The 8,415-nt window shown below is 42.3% G+C and overlaps 1 protein-coding gene and 2 non-coding genes across 5 annotated transcripts in view; 2 read left to right on the forward strand and 1 right to left on the reverse strand.

Moving 5' to 3' along the window:
• The window catches only part of LOC114882932, a 188,063-nt gene that overhangs the window by 3,007 nt on the left and 176,641 nt on the right, over positions 1-8,415 (reverse strand). The gene's annotated exons all lie outside the window — the stretch shown is intronic.
• On the forward strand, positions 8,129-8,200 carry Trnaq-uug. The gene has a single exon. It is a non-coding gene; the product is annotated as a tRNA-Gln (tRNA).
• Positions 8,281-8,352, forward strand: Trnaq-uug. Its single transcript has one exon. It is a non-coding gene; the product is annotated as a tRNA-Gln (tRNA).

Here is an 8,415-nt window from a genome sequence, read left to right on the forward strand (position 1 = left end):
AGGTGTTTGGATTCCTTTTAATTATAAAAATTGCACATAGTCTGCGATTACAGAAAATTAAAGAGTCTATCTGGAGTCTGAAATATATTGCTATTAATTCAGCTATTATTTTAAAGAATACCATGTAAAGTGTTGCAATCTTAATACCATTAATTAGACGTTGTTAGGTGTAATTTCAATATTAGAAATTGTATTGTAATGTTTGTTCGAGACTATAAAAAAGCACGTCCGACGTGGCGTGACTCACCGGTGCTTCATAACAACTTCATATTATGCGATAGCGTGAACCACCAGTGAGTCACGCTAGATTCTATTTTCCTTTTTTTAATAATCTTTTCCCTGGTATCAAGATTTGAATTCAATTAGTTCGAGCTATGAAAGGACATCGATCAAACTCCTTCTGAGCTACAATTATAACAATAAAAACAAAGATGAATGCAATTAATTAAGGATTACTCGTCGAATTTAGCTTCATTATGAAAAATTTCTTGATGAATCCTTCCTTTTAATAACGCGGAAACATGTCTGTGAGTGACGCTGTGACGTTTTACGCATACTCGAAAACAAGGCAGAGAAATGTTATATGTGTACTCTTACAATAATAGTACCACAGTATCGATCGAGCATCAAATTTTTGTTAAAAATTCAAAGTAAAGAGATCATTTGCGTTAACTTTAAGACGTTCGTTGAATCATGACCACTTAATTAGCGCCAGTGTCGATGGCCGTGGGGTTTTAGTCAGTAGGAATCTGACACTCCCCCGCCGCCCTCCTCCAGGGGTTGGTGGGAGGTCTTATGCAAGATTTCCCCACGTTAAAAAAAAAAAAAAAAATCCTTTACATCTCTGCTTTCCTTACATTCCTGCATTCCTTACATTCCTGCATTCCTTACATTCCTTACATTCCTTACATCCCTGCATTCCTTACATCCCTGCATTCCTTACATCCCTGCATTCCTTACATCCCTGCATTCCTTGCATCCCTGCATTCCTTACATCCTTGAGAAGACGCTTTCGACGTTCGTAACAGCGCCCTCTAGTGGCAAAAAAAGAACTAAAGAACAAATAAGTTTAGCGCCATCTGGTTTTTGAAAAAGGAACTAAATCAAGCAGAGATTTTGGCCCTCTAGCGGCAAAAATGTGAACTAAAATCTCGACCTCGAATCAGCGCCATCTGGTTTTTGAAAAAGGAACTAAATCAAGCAGAGATTTTGGCCCTCTAGCGGCAAAAATGTGAACTAAAATCTCGACCTCGAATCAGCGCCATCTGGTTTTTGAAAAAGGAACTAAATCAAGCAGAGATTTTGGCCCTCTAGCGGTAAAAATGTGAACTAAAATCTCGACCTCGAATCAGCGCCATCTGGTTTTTGAAAAAGGAACTAAATCAAGCAGAGATTTTGGCCCTCTAGCGGCAAAAATGTGAACTAAAATCTCGACCTCGAATCAGCGCCATCTGGTTTTTGAAAAAGGAACTAAATCAAGCAGAGATTTTGGCCCTCTAGCGGCAAAAATGTGAACTAAAATCTCGATCTCGAATCAGCGCCATCTGGTTTTTGAAAAAGGAACTAAATCAAGCAGAGATTTTGGCCCTCTAGCGGCAAAAATGTGAACTAAAATCTCGACCTCGAATCAGCGCCATCTGGTTTTTGAAAAAGGAACTAAATCAAGCAGAGATTTTGGCCCTCTAGCGGCAAGAATGTGAACTAAAATCTCGATCTCGAATCAGCGCCATCTGGCGGTAAAAAAAGGAACTAAATTTTGTAAAAATTTAAATTTTAAATTATTTTTCACGAGACTTTACTTACCTTTACTTACCTTTACTTACCTTTACTTACCTTTACTCGAACCAGTGGCCATAAGTATTTTATTTATAATATATTTATTATAAGGGTTGAAAGGATACAAGAGATGCAGGGAGAATTCAGGAGTGTAAGGGATACAGAGGTATAAAGGGTACAGAGATGTAAGGGATGCAAAAATGTAATGGATGCCGAGGTTTAAGGAATGCCGGCATATACGAGATGCAGGAATATAGGGAATGCAGTGATATAAGGGATACAGGGATGTTAAGGATGCAGACATGTAAGGGATGCAGTGATAAAGGGTTGGGCCTGGTGAGGCCCTTAAAGACAAAAAAATAATAAATAATTGGGAAGGTTGAGCTGAGGCCCATAAGTGAAATTTTAACTGATTAATTCCCCGTGCAAAGCACGGAGCGTTCCACTAGTTTATTTAACAATGAAAATATCGATCATATTATTATTATTGTATGGCATTAGATATTTCTATGGCGGCAGTTAATGTGTTAAACGACGGGATGAGATGAGACCTCCAGCGATTTTATCACGACCAGCTCGTAAAGTAATTCGCCCGTGATTTACGAAGATGTTAATTGTTCCATGGTGTCCACGCTTTTAGCGAGTCGGCCTTTATAATTTTACGAGGTTTCGATCTCGAAACCACAGCCTCGAAATCATCGTCGAAAGCGTAATTTGAATGCTAATAGTACTGCTTTTCTGTGATTACACCAAAGAATCCGCGAAATACGGCCGCGTTAATGGGTTCTCCACAATAAGAACTTATTTTATACCGAACATCGATTTTATTTACACCGCAACAAACCAGAATGTTAGTAAAGGAGAAATTAAAAGGTTGCATTGAAATGACAGGTAGAATGTGGAAATTAAACGTATATCTGTTCATTTAGATTCTACCTTGTTGATCGTATCATTGGAAGTAATGGTGTAATGGGAAACTAAAATGTTGCAGAATGGTGTGAACAATCATATAAACGTGGAAATGAAATTCATTTCAATTATCATTTCTGTTTGCAACGTACAGGAAATTCTACAATTCCCCATCGCGATTAATAACCATTTTGTGTTGTGATAAATAAATGTGATGGTCGAACATTTTACGTCTCTTAATTGTGGATAATGAAACATTCACGGCTGATCAGATGAACAAATTTAAATTTCAGATAAATTGATTATTCATCACGAGAATTAAACTTTGATTCTTCGTTACTTTGAATCGGACAACCTTTTGCATACTAAATTAAAAATTCTTCATACAATAGCCGAAGATAATTAAGAATGTAATTATTCTCTCTGGTCTGGCATAAAGGCACGAACCGCATAGAAAGTTTTTAACAACGATTAAAATTCAATCGTTACATCCCGCGGTTCTGTAATTTACAATCTGTCAGGTGGGTGAAATGGTGTCTGTACATGGAATTCATGCGCACAATTAAGTTACACAATCGGCTCGATCAAGGATCACCACGTTCCAACGGGAAACGAACGGTCCAAACAAAACCGTAATTTACATGGTCGACGAGTTCGTTGTGAAAAATTCAACGTGTCGCGACAATTCACTCGCGCGATCTGTCTCGCGACCGGTCGCAAACAAGAATCGATCATCGACGCCGCGACGTCGAATCCATCCTGTAAAATAGTAAAAACCAAAAACTAAAGGACCAAAAAAAAAGAAAAAATGGGAATTTATAACACGAGAGGGAGTTCGCCCAACAGACCTTAGAAATATGTCCTCTGCTTTTCGATGGTTCTAAGAGTCCCAAGGGATGTTATTGAAACATAATAAAATTAATAACAATAAAAAGAGAAAGAAAGCAGTGTAGAATTATGGAAGAGGCCAGAATCTCTATCCTAACACAACACACTCGCGTTCGTCCAAACAATCCGCGCCCAAGCGTCCATCCACGTTAAACCATATTAGAAATTAATCCCCCGGCGATCGTTCGCCCTTTCGCGGGGTTGATCACCGTCAGCATTCGATTAAATAAACAGGAATTAGCACATGAAAGGCGAGTGTGGTTGGACTAGCGAGGAGGGAAGGGAGGATGCCACTTGTCGTTTCCCATCGCGTCTCGCGGCCAGGGTTGACTAACTAAATACGAAGTTAGCCCCATTAGAAACGGGGCCCGGGGCCAGGGTTAAACCAAGCTTAAAAAGCTCCACAATAACTCTGTCGTTGTTTCGAGTTACGCGGACGAACATGCCGCGAGTCAACTGCGAAAACACTTGAGATCACTTAGAGGAATCAGCGCGGCGTGTAACCCTCGCACGATTTCCGGCTACCCCTAACGAATCGATGTTTATGTAAAACAGTAGCTTATATATATATATACATATCGACGGTCTTCTATGAAAGCGTTTCGCAGCTCGATCCACTTGACGCGTCAAAAACGTCAGTTACACTGGTACGGGGGTGGGTCTAAGGGGTGAAACGTTCGGAGAAGGGTCGCTTTTGTTACCTCCTGCATCGTGAAACATGGCTGAAGACTTGCCAGTTGGAATTTCAGAGTTTCTATGCTCGGATGGCTGCGAGGTGTTATTATTTCGAAGATGGGGCGAGGGTGGTGGATAGGGATAAATGGTTCGAACCAAAAGGTAGGGTTTGAGACCATGGTGTCACTGTCGGCTACTGGGTTTCTGGTGATTGCTGGTTACTTCGTTACACCAAGTATGGTGGTTGAAAATAGAATTGGGGTTGTCGAAGAATGGATTGTCGTTTGAACGATATAGAAGGAGTTGATTTAGTACATGTTCTCCTGAGAAAACGAATCTCGCGAGCATCGAAACGCAATTTCCAGGCGAGGGAGCGGCGGGTTAAACAAATCCTCGCGTCGTCTGGTCGTTTCACGAGCGAGTTATCGCGCGATCGGCGCAAGAGAAGCGAAGATAAAAGCGGTTTGGATAGAGGACGAGCGAAAAGGGGCCTCCGCTCCGGTGGCAGGAGCAAATTGGTCGGGGCAGCGAAAACAGGATAACGCCGGAGGATCGTGGATCCTGGATGCTGCGCCTAAATAGAGGCCGGGGCAATAGCATCGGGACATAATCGATTTGCCGTGAACTCATCCGTAATTCGGGGCCACAGTCGGCGTGACAAGAAAGTCTCGACGCCGGCAAAGGCGCCAGCGAACCGAGAAATTACTCATCGTTCTGATTGAGGTTAATTAATTAGATAATTAAGTCTCCCCGCGACGACGACGACGACGACGACGACGACGACGACGATGGATGGATGGAGTCGTTGCTTCGCACAGGCATCTCTTCAGCTTTCTCCTGTTCCTGTTCCCAGGAGATGATTTCACTGCGGTGATCCTCGTTATAAAAATGCTCCTCATTATTACCGCAACTACCCTGTCTGACGGCCTTATCTCATTAATGTCCTGACTGGATTCGCGTTGCTCCCTCGACTTTTCACGCTACGATTGCCACACGGCGATGTTATAAATTGATATTTAGCGAAAAATTCTTCGTCTGAGAATTCGTCCACGAAAAGGATTTAGTTGTGAGAAAATAGAATTGCGATACATAAAATTATACAACCCATTATCAAACAATAGGAACGAATTATCCGCGCTCTACCCACTTTTCCACCCCTATCTCGATTTTAAATCGAATTCCTAACAACCCCGGGACATTCGATAAATCCTCGCACCCGTCTCTTTGCATGCTGGTATTTTATAAACGACCACGTCGTCGTCGTCGTCGTCGAGGATGATAGCGGGGTCGAGTCGCGTATGAAAGAACTCTTTACACGTGACACTTAACGAGAATCTCATAATCTTGCGGGAACGTCGATCTGTCTCTTTCTCTCCGCCCTCCAACCCCTTTTCCGGAAAATCCCTTTGAAGCTCTGCCCATTGACGCTCGGCGGTTTAATATTCCGTCACGAATATTAATGCCCTCCTAGCAACTGCTGCTCGTAAATCAGCAAAGCTCTTCTCCTCGGTTGATGCACTTTTCGCTGCGGTTTTTCCTGCGTTCGTTCTCCGCGACTTTCCTTCCATCGTTTTCCCCCCTCCTCCCCTCTTGTTTTTCCTCGTCTCTTCCTCTTCCCTTCCCTCACCGGTCGCTTCCCTTTGTCGCTCGCGTGTCTCTCCCTTGCACGCTGATCCTTCCTACGAGGCGAGGACAGTCTCGCTGATTGAGAATAATGCGAGGTACCAATTACTCGCTGGCATAAAGAGGAATTCATTAGCGGGAGAAACGCGCCGCTGGGGCAGCCTCTCTTTCTTGCCTGGCTGCCTGCTCGCGCTTGCACGCTGTCTTTGTTGCGCCCCCGCTGGGCAACTGCATCGGTTGCACGATGCTTTTGTGCAACGGGATGCGCCTCGCTACCGAGCACTTCCTGCATTGTGCCGCGGGACGCGTGCTTCGAAGACGAATATTTTATTTCTGGGGAAAAACGAGACAGAAAGGATGATGGTTGACGGTTTGTTAATTAGAAGAGAAGGGAAGAGGAGGGATTTCTTGGTAGCTGAATATTCTTGTCCTCACTTGTTAAGCGTAGAAAGGGGAGGAAGCGATGAGCTGATAATAGGATGCTTTAAAATTGAGATCTGAAATCGGTGAAATTGACGAGCAGGAAAAATTGAAAGGAGAAAAGGAATAATAATCACGAAGGAAAATATAGCTTAGAATAAAATTACCAGATACCTTGGCTAAGGATAAAGATTCTGTATTTGGACGATAATACCGCCTTTACATTACGCAACGCTGGGAATCGTTTCGCCGGGGGGATTTTACAAGAATTTCTTTGCCTCTTATCGAGTAAGCAAGCTGGTTTCCTTCGAGGTCCCGATGTTCCACCGAGCATGAAATAAGTGTACACACGAGAGGGAAGGGACGATAAAGCGAAATTCGAAGGGAACAGCCGAAGGAAGCGGTCGTTCTCGAAACGTGGATCTCCTTGTCGAATCGAATCGGAGATAAAAAGGATCCGTCGCACGGGACCCCCTTATAAAACCATAAAGGTGTAATCGTGCTCGAACCAAAGACAGAGAACGATAAATATTCGCGAAAATAGAATTTACAACACTGAACGTGTATGTAGGTACAATAATGTTCCCAAAAGCGATGCGAAGAAAATAAAATTCACCCCTTTGTTATCACCCCATTTTTCCAATTAGCATTCAACGCAATCCATTACCCATTTAAAGCCATGAAATTCATCAATTTCATTTCTAGTACGATCAAGAACCCTTCCATTCGTCCGTTCATTTCCATTCCAAAATAACCGAGAAAATCAGCAAAAATCTTCTCACCCCGTCAACGTCCATTAATTCGATATGAAATCCCGAAAGGGCAGCGTTACTCTTCAAAAAATAACCGTGCAATGAAGTGATCAATCGAGAGAAACATCCATCCCTCCATTTAATCGCAAAAGTTATCTCCCTTTTCGAGCGGTCACGCTTCAAGGCGGCCGCCAATTACCAAATTAATTAAATCCAGGGAGGAAGGCCGGATCGACGGCGCCTGAATCATCCCCGTTGCTCGAAATCCGATTCAACAATAACACTTGCTCTGTCGGCTGTCATCCGGGCTTGACGTAGCCGCACCTAGCCAGCGTAACAGCGAGCATGTCCTGCAAGTGCGCTCGGGGATCCTGTCAGTCAAGGATCAGCGAACCGTAAGGAGAGGCATTGTGAACGAAAGTATAACAGAGAAATGGAATCGGGGCTGTCGCGGCAGCCGATCGAGGGTCAAACGACGGGTACGAGCCATGGGGTGACCTGATTGGACGTCAGCCAGGAGAACACGTCAAATCAGAGAATATGCTTTGACTTGAAATTAATTTGAGTGGTTTCCGGATCGGTCGACCGATCCGCGAACGCAGTTCTCGATGGATCGTAGGATCGTCGAGATGCTTGGAAGTAAAGGGGTGGGATTCTAGGAGGGTGGAGGTTCACGATGGGAACAAGGGTGCAAATATTTTTATTTGCTTCATTTATTGTAACTACTTGTAGCTGGGTGTAAGGGGATGGAACTATGTCGCATTAACATATTGACATATGAATGTGTAATTATAATTTTTGGAATACCTCTTTCAATTGTTTGTAAATTATTTAGTATACTTATTTCGTATAGATGGAAAGTGTGCATCGAATTCTTATTACTGTTACATTATTGGAAGAGATTGATAAAAATGTAAAAAAGGAACAAGTATCGCGATTACGATAGATATCTACGGTTTGAAGTTCGCGAGAAGAGTCTCAATAGCGATAATGCTCTTAGCGTTTTTCTTAATCGCAACAGGCATAATTCGCAATTATGCAAATTCGATAAATACATATAAATAATGAAAAAGTTGTAAATAACAGGTTCCATGGTGTAATGGTGAGCACTCTGGACTTTGAATCCAGCGATCCGAGTTCAAATCTCGGTGGAACCTGCATTTTTGCATTAAAAACATTAAAAATTAAAAAATAATTTAATAATTTAAAAATTAATAAAGATAATTAACAAATAAGCGGTTCCATGGTGTAATGGTAAGCACTCTGGACTTTGAATCCAGCGATCCGAGTTCAAATCTCGGTGGAACCTGCATTTTTGCATTAAAAACATTAAAAATTAAAAAATAATTTAATAATTTAAAAATTAATAAAG

The sequence above is a fragment of the Osmia bicornis genome, chromosome 1 (assembly GCF_907164935.1).
Source record: "Osmia bicornis bicornis chromosome 1, iOsmBic2.1, whole genome shotgun sequence".
Lineage (NCBI taxonomy): Eukaryota > Metazoa > Arthropoda > Insecta > Hymenoptera > Megachilidae > Osmia > Osmia bicornis.